The sequence below is a fragment of the Caretta caretta genome, chromosome 14, assembly GCF_965140235.1.
Source record: "Caretta caretta isolate rCarCar2 chromosome 14, rCarCar1.hap1, whole genome shotgun sequence".
NCBI lineage: Eukaryota > Metazoa > Chordata > Testudines > Cheloniidae > Caretta > Caretta caretta.
Window position 1 is genome coordinate 33853429 of NC_134219.1, and position 16711 is coordinate 33870139.

Genomic DNA, 16711 nt, shown 5'->3' on the forward strand with positions numbered 1-16711 from the left:
CGGCGAGCTGAGCGGAGCCGGGCGTGAGACGGCGGCGTGTTCGTGAGACGGCGAGCTGAGCGGAGCCGGGCGTGAGACGGCGGCGTGTTCGTGAGACGGCGAGCTGAGCGGAGCCGGGCGTGAGACGGCGGCGTGTTCGTGAGACGGCGAGCTGAGCGGAGCCGGGCGTGAGACGGCGGCGTGTTCGTGAGACGGCGAGCTGAGCGGAGCCGGGCGTGAGACGGCGGCGTGTTCGTGAGACGGCGAGCTGAGCGGAGCCGGGCGTGAGACGGCGGCTTGTTCGTGAGACGGCGAGCTGAGCGGAGCCGGGCGTGAGACGGCGGCGTGTTCGTGAGACGGCGAGCTGAGCGGAGCCGGCCGTGAGACGGCGGCTTGTTCGTGAGACGGCGAGCTGAGCGGAGCCGGGCGTGAGACGGCGGCGTGTTCGTGAGACGGCGAGCTGAGCGGAGCCGGGCGTGAGACGGCGGCGTGTTCGTGAGACGGCGAGCTGAGCGGAGCCGGGCGTGAGACGGCGAGCTGTGCAGAGCGGAGCTGGTCGTGGTGGAGCGGAGCAGAGCCCTGTAAGGCAGTCAGCTTCAGGACACGTAAGGTGCCCCTTACCTCTTTCCCCCCCCACACCCAGGCACATTTTAGCCAGACTGGGGAGTAACACTCTGCAGATGAACTTTTGAACTCCGGGGCTGGACTTTTTTTGGACTTTGGGTGATTTGTGGATTGCTGGACTCAAGAGACGTTTGGGTTCTGGGACTCAAGAGCCTGAGGGAAAGGATGTGGCCCAATTTTTCTGGGGTGGGTCGGCATTCATGGTTTGGTTAATGAACACTAGTCGTGGTGTTTCCCCAATTTAATGCTGATGTTGTTTGCCTCATGTTATTAAAGATTCTCTACTACACCAAGACTCTGTGCTTGCGAGAGGGGAAGTATTGCCTCCTTGAGGCGCCCAGGGGGTGTGTAAGATTTTCCCAGGTCACTGGGTGGGGGCTCGAGCCAGTTTTGCATTTGCTTTAGTGAGAGGGAACCCCGGTGTACTGAACCCGGCCCTTGCTGCTATCAACTTGGCCTGGCAGAAGGGTTACACACAGAGAGGGGGAGATGGAGCAGGGACCTGCCTTGCAAAGGCTGCTGCAGCCATGGAGTCCCTGGAGGAGGTAAGCTGTGATCTTCCTCCAGAGCAGTGCCCTGGGAACCTGACTCCCACCCCCCCCCGCTCTGCAATGGAGGGACTGGGGTTAGGGTGGAGACGGGGGGTTATTCTGAAGATCCCAGTGTCATCGCAGCCCTGTGATTATTGTTACAGCCCCCACAGGCAGGCAGCAGGGCGTCTCAATGTCTGTGAATGACATACGATTTGTACAGCAGCCGCTGTTGAATTGTGTGTCCATTCTTCGGCCACAAATTGAGCTTGAATATTTTCGTTTCCCCCAAAATGAGGTGTTGGGTAAAGGAGAGACTTGGGGGGGGGGGTCCAGGAAATGAACAGTAGCTTTTAGACGTGCCAGAAAACCCAGTAAAACACACAGAATTGCTCCCAAGTCGGCGAGATGTCCTGCCTTTCAGAAAGGGCTCCTGTTCTCTGGCAAATCCTCCCTTCGGGGGACAAATCAACCCCGTGTGCAGACGTCACTTCTCCCTTCCCGAGGAGCCTGGCCCAGAGCGCGGCGCGCATCGCTTGGCCTCCTGCCCCGGTCCCTCCAACCTCTGGGGTCCCATGCTCATGGCTGGGGGGGGTCTTACGGCAGCTGGGGGGGGCAGGCTCCTGGGGGACAGGGTAGCCGGGGTCTTTGCAGGAGCCTTTGCGAGAGAAGCTCAGCCCCTCGGGGGATGAGAGCAGGAGCCGCGAACAGGCCGTGTGGCCGGGGAGCTCTCTGGGTGAAGGGGAGATGGTGTCTGACCCTGCATTGGCTGGGCTGGGGCGGGGGGGCTCGCTCGGCTCGTAACTCCAGCGGGAGAACAATGTTCCGCCGCCAGGGTGATGTTTAAGTTGGGGGGGGCGGGGGGAAAGACACCTTTAAATCTGCTTGAATGCTCTGGGTGCCGTTGTGATGCGCTGTACACCCCCAGCGCCCCTGTCTTCTTTCACTTCATCTCTCCCAGGTGGTGGGTGCAAGACCCAGGTTGTGGCTGCCTTTGTCTGTACCCCGATGGCCGGGTTCCTCTCCCTTCTCGGGGGCAGGGGTGTTGTGGCTGGGCTGGTCCCAGAATGTGAGAGAGACAAGGCGGGGAGCTGATAGCTTTTCTTGGACCAACTTCTGGTGGTGAAAGGTACAAACTCTGGAGCGCCACAGAGCTCTGCTTCGGGTTTCCTCTGATGTCCTCCCCCAGCCCTGAAGATGAGCTCTGTGGAGCTCCGAGTTTGTATCTTCCACCAGTGGAAGTTAGTCTAGGAACAGGAATTACCCAGCTGGTCTCTCTCTTTCCTTGTTGCCGTCCTCCTCTTTCTCTCCACCCGTTTCACATCAGATGTTCAGGCTGGGAGCTCTTTGTGGCAGAGATTGTCTTACTATCTGTGCGCAGCATCCCTAGACCAACCTCTAACCCGATCCAGGACAGGAACCTCTCAGCTCTACCCTATTTCTTTCCACTGCAGTCCTGCCTCAGGGATGGAGGCCCCATTGTGCCAGATGCCATAAAAAACACATCACAGAAAGACAATCCTTTCCCCAGGGAGTGTGCAGGCGAAGCACAATAAGTAATTCTCAGCCGCTTGTGCAGAGGAGCAGCAGTGACCTCTAGTGGGAAGAGGAATTCCCATTGCTGGAGCACAGACAATCATGACAATAGTGTAATAAAGAATACAACTGCTCTAGAGGTTGGATCCCAAAGTGCTTTACCAACCACGCCGTACTTATGGGAATCCTTTCCCCCCACTACTGACATGCAGCCACCTCTGGAGTGAAACTCCACAACTGTTCAGCAGCACACAACACGGGCAGACGATGTCTTAGGGGAATGGTTGAAGCAGAATCCACTCACCTATTGGAATTTCACAGGGCATTTGAGGGAGGCAAATTGTAGTCCCCCGAACTGTCATTTGAACCGACTCAGATCTCCCCCATTAAAGAAGAGCCATAGGATTTGTAACGACCATAATGGGACCTTGCTTTTAACTCCCAGCTGAATCCTGACACCAGCAGAGGTACAGCGCCCCCAGTGGCCAGGTTGAGTCTCTGGGTTCAGTTCTGCCTTAGTCGGGGGTGTCATCCGTCTTATTTGTTTCAACACTGAGTTTCCCTTGAGGTTTCCCATTGGGAAACAGCCTGGGTCTGTCCCTGTTCAGCTTTTATAAGCTCACACCATCAAACCTCAAGGAATTACATTGGAATGCACGGTTTCAGAGGAACAGCCGTGTTAGTCTGTATTCGCAAAAAGAAAAGGAGTTCTTGTGGCACCTTAGAGACTAACCAATTTATTTGAGCATGAGCTTTCGTGAGCTACAGCTCACTTCATCAGATGAACCCCCTTTCAGGTAGTTGAAAGCAGCTATCAAATCCCCCCTCATTCTTCTCTTCTGCAGGCTAAACAATCCCAGCTCCCTCAGCCTCTCCTCATAACTCATGTGTTCCAGACCCCTAATCGTTTTTGTTGCCCTTCGCTGGACTCTCTCCAATTTATCCACATCCTTCTTGAAGTGTGGGGCCCAAAACTGGACACAGTACTCCAGATGAGGCCTCACCAATGTCGAATAGAGGGGAACGATCACGTCCTTCGATCTGCTCGCTATGCCCCTACTTATACATCCCAAAATGCCTTTGGCCTTCTTGGCAACAAGGGCACACTGCTGACTCATATCCAGCTTCTCATCCACTGTCACCCCTAGGTCCTTTTCCGCAGAACTGCTGCCTAGCCATTCGGCCCCTAGTCTGTAGCGGTGCATGGGATTCTTCCATCCTAAGTGCAGGACTCTGCACTTGTCCTTATTGAACCTCATCAGATTTCTTTTGGCCCAATCCTCCAATTTGTCTAGGTCCTTCTGTATCCTATCCCTCCCCTCCAGCGAATCTACCACTCCTCCCAGTTTAGTATCATCCGCAAATTTGCTGAGAGTGCAATCCACACCATCCTCCAGATCATTTATGAAGATATTGAACAAAACCGGCCCGAGGACCGACCCCTGGGGCACTCCACTTGACACCGGCTGCCAACTAGACATGGAGCCATTGATCACTACCTGGCTGAGCCCGACAATCTAGCCAGCTTTCTACCCACCTTATAGTGCATTCATCCAGCCCATACTTCCTTAACTTGCTGACAAGAATACTGTGGGAGACCGTGTCAAAAGCTTTGCTAAAGTCAAGAAACAATACATCCACTGCTTTCCCTTCATCCACAGAACCAGTAATCTCATCATAAAAGGCGATTAGATTAGTCAGGCATGACCTTCCCTTGGTGAATCCATGCTGGCTGTTCCTGATCACTTTCCTCTCATACAAGTGCTTCAGGATTGATTCTTTGAGGACCTGCTCCATGATTTTTCCAGGGACTGAGGTGAGACTGACTGGCCTGTAGTTCCCAGGATCCTCCTTCTTCCCTTTTTTAAAGATTGGCACTACATTAGCCTTTTTCCAGTCATCCGGGACTTCCCCCGTTCGCCACGAGTTTTCAAAGATAATGGCCAATGGCTCTGCAATCACAGCCGCCAATTCCTTCAGCACTCTCGGATGCAACTCGTCCGGCCCCATGGACTTGTGCACGTCCAGCTTTTCTAAATAGTCCCTAACCACCTCTATCTCCACAGAGGGCTGGCCATCTCTTCCCCATTTTGTGATGCCCAGCGCAGCAGTCTGGGAGCTGACCTTGTTAGTGAAGACAGAGGCAAAAAAAGCATTGAGTACATTAGCTTTTTCCATATCCTCTGTCACTTGGTTGCCTCCCTCATTCAGTAAGGGGCCCACACTTTCCTTGGCTTTCTTCTTGTTGCCAACATACCTGAAGAAACCCTTCTTGTTACTCTTGACATCTCTTGCTACCTGCAGCTCCACGTGCGATTTGGCCCTCCTGATATCATTCCTACATGCCCGAGCAATATTTTTATACTCTTCCCTGGTCATATGTCCAACCTTCCACTTCTTGTAAGCTTCTTTTTTATGTTCAAGATCCGCTAGGATTTCACCATTAAGCCAAGCTGGTCGCCTGCCATATTTACTATTCTTTCGACTCATCGGGATGGTTTGTCCCTGTAACCTCAACAGGGATTCCTTGAAATATAGCCAGCTCTCCTGGACTCCTTTCCCCTTCATGTTAGTCCCCCAGGGGATCCTGGCCATCCGTTCCCTGAGGGAGTCGAAGTCTGCTTTCCTGAAGTCCAGGGTCCGCATCCTGCTGCTTACCTTTCTTCCCTGCATCAGGATCCTGAACTCAACCAACTCATGGTCACTGCCTCCCAGATTCCCATCCACTTTTGCTTCCCCCACTAATTCTACCCGGTTTGTGAGCAGCAGGTCAAGAAAAGCGCCCCCCCTAGTTGGTTCCTCTAGCACTTGCGCCAGGAAATTGTCCCCTACGCTTTCCAAAAACTTCCTGGATTGTCTATGCACCGCTGTATTGCTCTCCCAGCAGATATCAGGAAAATTAAAGTCACCCATGAGAATCAGGGCATGCGATCTAGTAGCTTCCGTGAGCTGCCAGAAGAAAGCCTCATCCACCTCATCCCCCTGGTCCGGTGGTCTATAGCAGACTCCCACCACTACATCACTCTTGTTGCACACACTTCTAAACTTAATCCAGAGACACTCAGGTTTTTCTACAGTTTTGTACCGGAGCTCTGAGCAGTCATACTGCTCCCTTACATACAGTGCTACTCCCCCACCTTTTCTGCCCTGCCTGTCCTTCCTGAACAGTTTATAACCATCCATGACAGTACTCCAGTCATGTGAGTTATCCCACCAAGTCTCTGTTATTCCAATCACGTCATAGTTCCTTGACATCACCAGGACCTCCAGTTCTCCCTGCTTGTTTCCAAGGCTTTGTGCATTCGTATATAAGCACTTGAGATAACCTGCTGATCGCCCCTCATTCCCAGTATGAGGCAGGAGCCCTCCCCTCACAGACATTCCTGCCTGTGCTTCCTCCCGGTATCCCGCTTTCCCACTTACCTCAGGGCTTTGGTCTCCTGCCCCCGGTGAACCTAGTTTAAAGCCCTCCTCACTAGGTTAGCCAGCCTGCTGGCAAAGATGCTCTTCCCTCTCTTCGTAAGATGGAGCCCGTCTCTGCCCAGCACTCCTCCTTCATGGAACACCATCCCATGGTCAAAGAATCCAAAGCCTTCTCTCCGACACCACCTGCATAGCCATTCGTTGACTTCGACGATTCGACGGTCCCTACCCAGGCCTTTTCCTTCCACGGGAAGGATGGACGAGAACACCACTTGCACCTCCAACTCCTTTATCCTTCTTCCCAGAGCCACGTAGTCCGCAGTGATCCGCTCAAGGTCATTCTTGGCAGTATCATTGGTGCCCACGTGGAGAAGCAGGAAGGGGTAGCGATCCGAGGGCTTGATGAGTCTCGGCAGTCTCTCCGTCACATTGCGAATCCTAGCCCCTGGCAAGCAGCAGACTTCTCGGTTTTCCCGGTCAGGGCGGCAGATAGATGACTCAGTACCCCGGAGGAGAGAGTCCCCGACCACCACCACCCGCCTTCTCCTCTTGGGAGTGGTGGTTGTGGAACCCCCAACCTCAGGACATCGCATCTCATGCCTTCCAACCAGCGGAGTCTCCTTCTGCTTTGTCGCCCCAGACATATCATCTGGTCCACTCTCCGCAACGGTACCTGTGGAGAGAACATGAAAGTAGTTAGTTACCTGTGTCTGTGTTACTGGAACCCGGACATTCCGCTTACCTCTTCTGGAGGTCACATGTTGCCAAGCTTCTTCACTGGCCTCTTGACTCCTCTGTGCAACCTGCTCTATATCTTTAGAGCTTTGTGCCCCTAGAAGCATATCCTGAGTTTTTGATACGGTCTTCCCAGTATTCTTGCCAGCAAGTTAAAGAAGTATGGGTTGGATGAATGGACTGTAAGGTGGATAGAAAGCTGGCTAGACCGTTTGGCTCAATGGGTAGTGATCAATGGCTCCATGTCTAGCTGGTAGCCGGTATCAAGCGGAGTGCCCCAAGGGTCAATCCTGGGGCTGGTTTTGTTCAATATCTTCATTAATGATCTGGAGAATGGCATGGTTGTACCCTCAGCAAGTTTGCAGATGACACTAAACTGGGAGGAATGAAAGATATTCTAGAGGGTAGGGATAGGATACAGAGGGACCTAGACAAATTAGAGGATTGGGCCAAAAGAAATCTGATGAGAATCAACAAGGACAAGTGCAGAATCCTGCACTTAGGTCGGAAGAATCCCATGCACTGCTACAGACTAGGAACCAAGTGGCTAGGCAGCAGTTCTGCAGAAAAGGATCTAGGGGTTACAGTGGATGAGAAGCTGGATAAGAGTCAACAGTGTGCCCTTGTTGCCAGGAAGGCTAACGGCATTTTGGTCTGTATAAGTGGGAGCATTGCCAGCAGATTGAGGGACGTGATCATTCCCTTCTATTTGGTATTGTTGCGGCCTCATCTGGAGTATTGTGTCCAGTTTTGAGCCCCACACTAAAAGGATGTGGAAAAATTGGAAAGAGTCCAGCAGAGGACAACAAAAATGATTACGGGGCTGGAGCACATGACTTTTGAGGCGAGGCTGAGGGAACTGGGATTATTTAGTCTGTGGAAGAGAAGAATGAGGGGGGATTTGACAGGTACTTTCAAACTACCTGAAAGGGGGTTCCAAAGAGGATGGATCTAGACTGTTCTCAGTGGTAGCAGATGACAGAACAAGGAGTAATGGTCTCAAGTTGCAGAGGGGGAGGTTTAGGTTGGATGTTAGGAAAACCTTTTTCACTAGGAGCGTGGTGAAGCACTGGAATGGGTTACCTAGGGAGGTGGTGGAATCTCCTTCCTGAGAGGTTTTTAAGGTCAGGCTTGACAAAGCCCTGGCTGGGATGATTTAGTTGGGGATTGGTCCTGCTTTGAGCAGGGGGTTGGACTAGATGACCTCCTGAGGTCCCTTCCAACCCTGATAGTCTATGATTCCAGAAGCAAAACCAACTGGAGTTTTGCAGCAGTTTTCAAGTGCAGCTGCACACAGAGAGAATTGGAATAATCCAATTTGAACATAATGGGCTGCAAACTCTACTTAGGGCTGGCATCTTTTCACCACTCAGGAGTTACAAAGAGGCTGGAAAATGGCTCTGTTGGAGGGGAATTGCCTGTAAGTGAAAATGTGTTGGATCCAGGTCCTGCACCTGCTGATTCATTAGAAAGGGCCATGTCAAAGCAATCCTGCACTGGTATGGGGTCCATTAAGGATGGTGCATCAGTGGTGCAACTAAGAGCTGCCTAGAAGTGGCTCCAACTCTTGTTGGGGCTACAGATGGCCTTGAGATTCAGAGAGCTTGAGCCATCTCCTTGGTACCTCCTCCTTCTTCCAGCTTCAGGAGAGAATCCAGCTCAATTACCTCAACTGATGAAGCATATCTAGAATACTTCTGAAAACTGCCATTAAAAAGACATGGACATATGTCTGTGTGGTGGCCTTTTTGAGTGTTGCTGTTTTCTTAAGCTCCCTCAGTCTCCTATAAGCTATCAGTTGGCCTCTGTGGCCTCAGGCTTCTAGCTGGCTCACACTGTCCAACCCCTTCTAGGGTACAACAAACTCCAATAGAAAGAGTTCCTTGCCCTTCAGGATTAACTATAACAAAAATGGCTTCTTACCCACCTGCGACTTAACTCCCTTTGTGGAACTAACTCAGCAGGGTTCCTTCCACACTCCTACTCTCATGGGTGACCAGAAACAGATCCAGGCTTGGCCCAGCCCGGCCCAGCCCATTTCCTTTAGCTGTGGCATAGGGAACATCCCACCTTGCTCCATTGGCTCCAGCCAGGAACCATATTGCTAAACCCAGGCAGCTCCTTTTATTTTGGCCTGCTGAGCTTTGATTGTTTGTAACTGGTCCCCAGCCTTTCTAGCTGCTGGAGGACCAGCTCTCAATGGTTCCTAAAATGGCTGCTCTCTGGATGTCTCTTTAGGCAAGGCTGGAGGTTTAACACTTGCTGCTCTTTTCCTCTCAGAGAACTGCTCCGGAGGCTGAGTGCAGCAGAGCAGAGGAGCCTCCAGAAGGGAGCCACAAAGGCCTGGTACACCCTGCCCACAGTCTGTTTTGCTTTTTAACATTTTAAATAATTCATAGAGAAGTATTACATTTTTAATAGTAATGCATGGTTAGTGACATGACAGTCTCTCACACTGTATTCAAGCACATTTCTCTGGTGCATTGTGACTGCTAAAGTGGTCTAGTTTGAAAGCAAAGTAGTTTGGGAAGCGGCCAATTTTCTCCCATAGCAATAGCGTGAACATCTAGCTTATTTCCCCATTGCCAATTCATAGAGGAAGAATTTCTTTCACTAAATGCATGAATGGCCAGCTCATTACAAAGTAGTTATTCCATAATTTTGTTCAGGCTGACAGCAAAATCCATTTGAGGGATCCAAGTTATGGCATCAGAGTATGAAAGCATCTGTACCTCCAGGAAACTGTTTGATTGGACTGGGAATGAGACTATTTGAAAATCAAGCTACTGTTTTTCTATGCTTTTTTAAAAGATATATTTCTAGTACATTTTAATACCGTCTGGATGTAACAGTTCACAGGTCCTCCTGCACTAGATCCACAGCATAGTCTTTTATTTGGACAGGAAGTTGTCCATTAGTCCATGACCTTCCTTTTTCTTACAATGTGTTGTAAATTTAAGGGAAACTCAGATGAAGTGAGGTTGGTGTTCAGACTGGCGGTTTTCCTAAAAGCATTGAATAAATCAATATGATAAATCACTCTGCTAGTCATCAAGTTTTAGGTTAGGCATGAATTGAACAGTTAAAGTGCTAAAAAAAGAATTCCATTGTTGTTTTGTTTTCCAGCATCACCTAGTCCACAGATAAAGAAGCTGTTTCGTTCTCTGTTGCTGATAAGCAGACATTTTGTAAGCTAATCTCTTGATAAAAAAGAGAGGTTTTGTGTATCCATGGAAAAGTGTTCCATGTTTCTCTGTACTGCTTTGTTAATTTTAGAACTTGCTTTTTCATAATGTGCATCCTTTGCTGTGATGCACATTATCATACTTGTTTACTTCACCCTAATGTGAATTAATGGGGACAGAGTTCCATATCAGTTCTTGTCTGTCTGGGTCTAAGAGAAATGTATGAGAGTAATAAAAGGATGAATGATCAGATTGTAATTTGAGTTTGTTTTGTTTTACTCATGTAACTCGTGTAACCCACTGGTGACTGTGTCCTGTATCGCAGTCGCCCTTGTGTGCCCAATCAGAAGAGAGAAGTCTGTAACAGAAATCTGGCTCGTTAGCTCAAGCTGTAGTTGCTCATGCTTTTAGCTCACGGTAGTTCTCAAAGTATTTTCCATTGTGGGCCACATGTGCAGCTCTCTCTGTGTTAGGTGGGCTGCATCCACACGATATATTACCTGTATGGCCCTGAGGGTGTCACATGGGCTGCAGCCATGTGCTGATTGGGCTGCAAGCAGCTGGCAGCCCGAGAACCACCTCTAGAGGCTCCTGATTCAATTCCTAGTGTGTTGGCCAAGTTGCCAGGCATCTCACTTGTACTCCTTAGTTGCTTGAGGACATACATACAGGGCAGTCCATGTACTCCCCAAACACACTTGTGAATGGGGTGTATTCTGAAGCTTTAAATAAACTGATAAGGTCGAGAAGGAAAAGACTTAATGCAGCAGTTCTCATTTACTCCATCTCACTGTTGTTTCAGGATTGTTCCCTATTGTACATTTGCTTACATTTTGGCTGGTTTATTTTTAAATGTTCCAAGACTTTCACCTCATCCTTTAGGCTGGTATCCCACCATCAGCAAGTTTTTCCTGATATTCTGCCTTAATTTTTCTTTGTCAACATCTTCCCCATTATGAACTCCTATAAAATCGAATAGAAAATTTTTACCTCTCTCCAGGTTTGTTTGAATCATCCTATGAAATTTAATATAATTTAATAGAAATGTAATAGCTATGAAATGCTACAGGATGGCTAAATAAATTCTAGATAGATCTTTTTATTAACTTAATTTCTCACCCTCCTGGGGATTATATTGGGTGTTACCCAGAGATATCTGTCATCAGTCGGAACATGTGGGGCTACAGGGCTTAGAACTACTTGTGTTATACCCTCATGTTATTCACGGTTTGATATTGTTTAGTGTAACCCCTTTAATTGAAGTACCCTGCATCCTAACTAACCTGTATCTTTTGCTGTGTCTCAGCCAGATTGGGAATAAAGGTGCCTTAAAATTTGTGATCCCTGATTGTGAGCGTCATTTTTGGGTCAGTCCATTGAGTGTTCGATGGACATGACTGACACATGGCTCTAACCATTGGAATACCTACAGCAAGGGTCTTCAGGCTTGTAGCATGGTTGCTACAACTGCCCGCATTACTAAATGTCCATCCAATGGTGTTTACATGGGGTCAGGTTCAGGCTGGTCCAAGGTGAGAGGGACATCTGTTACAATACCCTAAAGGGAAGCCTGATTTAACATGAATGGACTTGATCAAAGTGCAGTGGAGAAAAAGTGAGTAGAGCCCTGCAAATCCGCGGGTATCCGCTTTTTATCCATGGACCATTTCTGCAGATACGAGCATGGATGCGGATACAAATTTTGTATCCGTGCAGGGCTTTGACGGTAAGAGCAGACGGGCAGCTGTGAGCTGCCCTGGGCGGTGCCTGGGGGGCCGGGACAGGGGCCAGCGACTGTTCGGGCCCCACACCCAGGGCAGGTAGAGGGTCTGCCGCAGCTCCACACAGCTGTCCGCCTGGCTCTTACCATGGCTGGGCCGGAACCGGGTCAGGGAGAGCAGCGCTGGCAGCTGGGGGGAGCCTGGGTCCCTCCACCTGCCCTGGGTGGGGGGCTGGGACACTGGGCAGGGGGCTGCTCAGGATCCACTGCGGCTCCCCACAACTGCCAGGGCGTCTCTCCTTAACCGGGCTCCAGAGGGGAGCGTGTGCCCCGGCGCCTGAGTCCGGCCCCCAGTGTACAGCCCTGAAAATCCCCCAGCCTGGGAAAGGGTAGGAAGGGAGAGGGGGGACACAGGGCCCCCCCCAGCCCGGGAAGGCGGGGAAGGGGGACAGAGGGCCCCCCAGCCAGGGAAAGGGGGGAAGGGAGGGGGGACACAGAGCCCCGCCCAGCCCGGGAAAGGGGAGAAGGGGGAAAGAGGGCCCCCCAGCCCAGAAAAGGGGGGAAGGGGGACAGAGGGTCCCCCCCAGCCCGGGAAAGGGAGGGAAGGGGTACACAGGGCCCCCCCCCCAGCCCGGGAAAGGGGGGCAAGGGGTACACAGGACCCCCCCATCTGGGGAAAGGGGGAAAGGGAGAGGGGGGACACAGCCCCCCCCCAGCCCGGGAAAGGGGGGCAGGTAAAGGGGAGACAGAGGGCCCCGCCAGCCCACGAAAGAGGGGGAAGGGGCACACAGAGCCTCCCCCCAGCCAGGGAAAGGGTGGAAAGGGGGACAGAGGGCCTCCCCAGCCCGGGAAAAGGGGAGAAGGGAGAGGGGGGACCGAGGGCACCGCCCCAGCAAGGGAAAGGGGGGGAATGGAGAGGGGGGACACAGGGCCCCCCCAGCCCGGTAAATGGGGGAAGGGGACAGAGGGCCCCCCCATGCCCGGGAAAGGGGGGGGAGGGAAAGGGGGGACAGAGGCCCCCCCAGCCCGGGAAAGGGGGGGAAGGGAGGGGGGACACAGGGCCCCCCCAGCCCGGGAAAGGGGGGCAGGTAAAGGGGAGACAGAGGGCCCCCCCATCCCAGGAAAGGGTGGGAAGGGGCACACAGGGCCCTCCACAGCCTGGGAAAGGGGGGGAAGGGAGATGGAGGACAGAGGCCCCCCCCAGCCCGGGAAAGGGGGGAAAGGGAAAGGGTTTACAGAGGCCCCCCCCCAGCCCGGGAAAGGGGGGGAAGGGAGGGGGAGAAACAGGGCCCCCCCATCCCGGGAAAGGGGGGGAAGGGGCACACAGGGCCCTCCACAGCCTGGGAAAGGGGGGGAAGGGAGAGGGGGGACTCAGGCCCCCCCCAAGCCCATTAAAGGGGGGGAAGGGAGAAGGGGGAACACAGGGCCCCCGACCAGCCTGAGAAAGCTGGGAAAGGGAGAGGGGGTCACGGGGCCCCTCCCCAGCTCGGGAAAGTGGGGGAAGGGAGAGGGGGGACAGAGGGCCCACCCCCCAGCCCAGGAAAGCCGGGGAAGGGAGAGGGTTGACAGAGGGCCCCCCCCCAGCCTGGGAAAGGGGGGGAAGGGAGAGGAGGGACAGAGGGACCCCCCGAAGCCCGGGAAATGGGGGAAGGGGGACAGAGGCCCCCCCATCCTGGGAAAGGGGGGGAAGGGGGACACAGGGCCCTCCACAGCCTGGGAAAGGGGGGAAGGGAGGGGGGCACAGGTCCCCCCCGAGCCCATTAAAGGGGGGAAGGGAGAAGGGGGGACACAGGCCCCCCACCCAGCCCGAGAAAGCGGGGGAAGGGAGAGGGTTGACATAGGGCCCCCCCCAGCCTGGGAAAGGGGGGGAAGGGAGAGGGGGGACAGAGGGCCCCCCCAGCCCAGGAAAGGGGGGGAAGGGAGAGGGGGGACAGAGGGCCCCTCCCCTCCAGCCCGGGAAAGACTTTTAAAAATCTCGTGACCATGAAATTTACCAAACTGGATGGGTGAATTTGGTAGGGCCCTACCCAGGAGACTGAACAGGGGGGTACTTCACATTACAGCTACACAAATGTGGATCCTCAGTTGCACTGTTTCTATCACGGCCGCTTCTTTCTGGCAGATCCATTTGAGCTCCGCAGCACACGTCTCAGACCGAACCTGGCTGCCTTTTATCCACCCGCAGCTGTTCCCATCAGCAGAGCCTGAGAAGCTGCAGAGTGAGAGAGAGTCCGTGTCACTGTGGGTCCCTGTAACAAGGAAAGGCCCATGGGTGAGTCTTTCCTCCCCCTCCCGCTAATGGGAAGCTGGGCTCTGGTGTTCTCCTTCATCTCTAACTTCCCTGCGGAGCGTCAGTCGAGAAGACGTCCCAGGCTGTGAGGTGAGTTAGGGAAGTGGCTCTCAACCTTTCCAGACCACTGCACCCCTTTCAGGAGTCTGATTTGTCTTGCGTACCCCAAGTTTCTCCTGACTTAAAAACGACTTGCTTCGAAAATCAGACCTAAAAATACAAATGTTGCCACAGCCACTATTGCTGAAAAATTGCTGACTCTCATTTGTACCATACAATTATAAAATAAACCCTTTGGAAATAAGTATTGTACTTACATGTCCGTGTGTGGCGTATAGAACAGTATAAACAAGTCAGTGTCTGTCTGAAATTTTAGTTTGCACTGACTTCGCTAGTGCTTTTTATGTAGCCCGTTGTAAAACGAGGCCAATATCTAGATGAGTTGACCTACTCCTCGGAAGAGCTCTGTGTACCCAGGGATACCTGTACCCCTGCTTGAGAACCACAGAGTTAGGGGGTCTGGAGCAAGGACCATACGAGGCTGAATCCCATGGGGTGGGTGACCTGGTACTTGTTCATTGGAAGCGCCACCTTGATCTCCTGCATCTCAGCTTTCCTTAAAAAACCAGGTCTGATGGGTGAGAGGAAACCTGCACCGTGCAACCTGGGTAACGGGACAGCTGCAGGGAGCTGAGGACTTGTCCCGATGAACGGTTAGGGCTGGATTCCCAAAGAGACTTAAGAGGCTAATGGCCACTTCAGGCACCTCTGTCTCTTGGAATGGGAAGTTCCTTGGAGAATTCCACTGGGTGGGAGACTCAGCTGTGAAGGGGGGGGGGGCGGGCAGGAGCATCTCATCAACCCAAAATTGGAATAACTGGAGTAATGTTCCTTTTACACGGAGCCTCAGCTCTTTGGAACCTCTGCAAACGCTTTAGCCACATGTTTAACTCCATCCATAGGAGTAGCCTTGGATCGCAGTGGGAGGGCTCAGGTGCGTACGTGTTTGCAGGATGGGCGCTCAGGGCAGTCCCTGACGCCAGGGCAATGGGGATGTGAAGTGCCGCTGTCTGGATTTGGGAGCCTGCCTGCACACCGAAGTCACTAGGCGCTGGGTGCATGACTGCAAGGTGCTGGGCTGGGGAAAATCAGCCCTGGGTGGTTATTTTGAGTAGAAAACCAGAGCCACTTCTGGGGTCTTTCAGCTTCTAATGCCCTTTCCCTTCTGCAGCTGGATTTCAGCGTATGATAAAATCCCTCTCAATGCCAAGTCAGTGCCATAAATCACTGGACTGGGTGCAGGAATCAGTAGGCCACGTTCTCTGGCCTGGGTTATGCCAGGGGCCAGACTAAATTATTGTTCCCAAAACTTTTAAAAGCTGAGCCCCCTCCTCAAGGCAAAGAAACCGATCGTGCCCCTCACCCACCAGCAATGTGTTAGCGACCCCACCCCACCATTTTCATGTACTCGTCTTCAAACCCCACTCTTCCCACCATGGCTAGCCCTTCCCCACGCTTCAGGAGACGATGGAGTACATGATCATAACCTTCCCCTCTAACCTTAAGACCTGAGGGACCCCATCCCGGAGCATCTTAAAAATCACAGTTCCCAGACTCTGGAACAGGGGCTGCTTTGCCGGGCTCACCTTTCTCCCTCCGTCACGTTGGCCGATGGGGATAATGAGCCTGGAGATCTCATTCCCGCTGCTCTGAGTGGTGACCATGTGCACACGACCCAACTCAGCTCTTACTGTATCCCAGGAATGTCTTCATCTTCTGGGATCCTCATGGCAGCAGTGGGATGATTTAACGGACTCCCTTAGTCATGGGGCCTTTCTCTCTCTTTTTTTTCAGAGCCAGCGTCCTGGAATCATCTCATGGTGCGTGGAGTGGTGGGGGTGGTAGGGGTGCTGGTCTCACTGTACCTATGTGGGTTTTGGAAAGGTAGAGGGAAAGTGTTTGCCTACCCGCGACTCGTCTTCAGGAAGCTGCTGACTCATCCCTCCCAGCAGCCTGGAAGTCTGCAGGATTCACAGGAATCTGAGCTCACCGCAGTGTCTGACAGGGACGGGGACTAGGCCCAGGGAATTAGAAACAGGAATCGAGACCCAGCCCTGGAGAATGGGGAAGGAGACCTGCTAATGGCGGACAGACGCTTCACCCAGGAACCCAGAGGAAGGGATCCATTAGGTGGGGACACGGGTGTGGTCCAGGAAACTGGAGTAGCATTGCCAATCCTCCAGGATGACCGGGAGTCTGCAGGAATTAAAGATTAATTTTTAATTAAAGATTATGTCGTGATAAAATCTTCAGGAATAGGTCCAATTAAAATTGGCAACCCTTAACCGGAGTGGGGGGGAGGGACCCATTAAATGGAGACAGACTTGGTCTGGGAAACCAGCTAGAAGAGCTGATCCCTCCTACGATGCCCCTCAATGGTGGGGACTAAACTGGGCGAAACTTTCATCTAAACCTATTTTAGGTTCAGCAGTTTGCGAATTCATATGCATTCTGCTGAATTGTTCACATCCAGCCCCTCCCCTCAGTTGTTAAAAAGTCAAAGCATTTCGTTTAGACACTTTCCAAACAAACCATTTTTATTTTTCAGTTTGAAACAATTTTTTTGTTTAAAAATGTCCTTTAGTTTTTTTAAAAAAATTCAAAAAGTTACCACCCTGGAAATGTTCCT

The 16711-nt window shown here is 52.3% G+C and overlaps 2 long non-coding RNA genes across 2 annotated transcripts in view; one reads left to right on the top strand and one right to left on the bottom strand.

Annotated features, from left to right (window-relative positions):
* Window positions 1-16711, bottom strand: part of LOC142069082 (uncharacterized) — a 289489-nt gene that overhangs the window by 33573 nt on the left and 239205 nt on the right. The gene's annotated exons all lie outside the window — the stretch shown is intronic.
* The window catches only part of LOC142069081 (uncharacterized), a 289831-nt gene that overhangs the window by 6759 nt on the left and 266361 nt on the right, over window positions 1-16711 (top strand). The window contains exon 2 of the long non-coding RNA XR_012664945.1: window positions 1083-1148. This is a non-coding gene — a long non-coding RNA (uncharacterized LOC142069081). The remainder of the gene's footprint in view (window positions 1-1082; window positions 1149-16711) is intronic.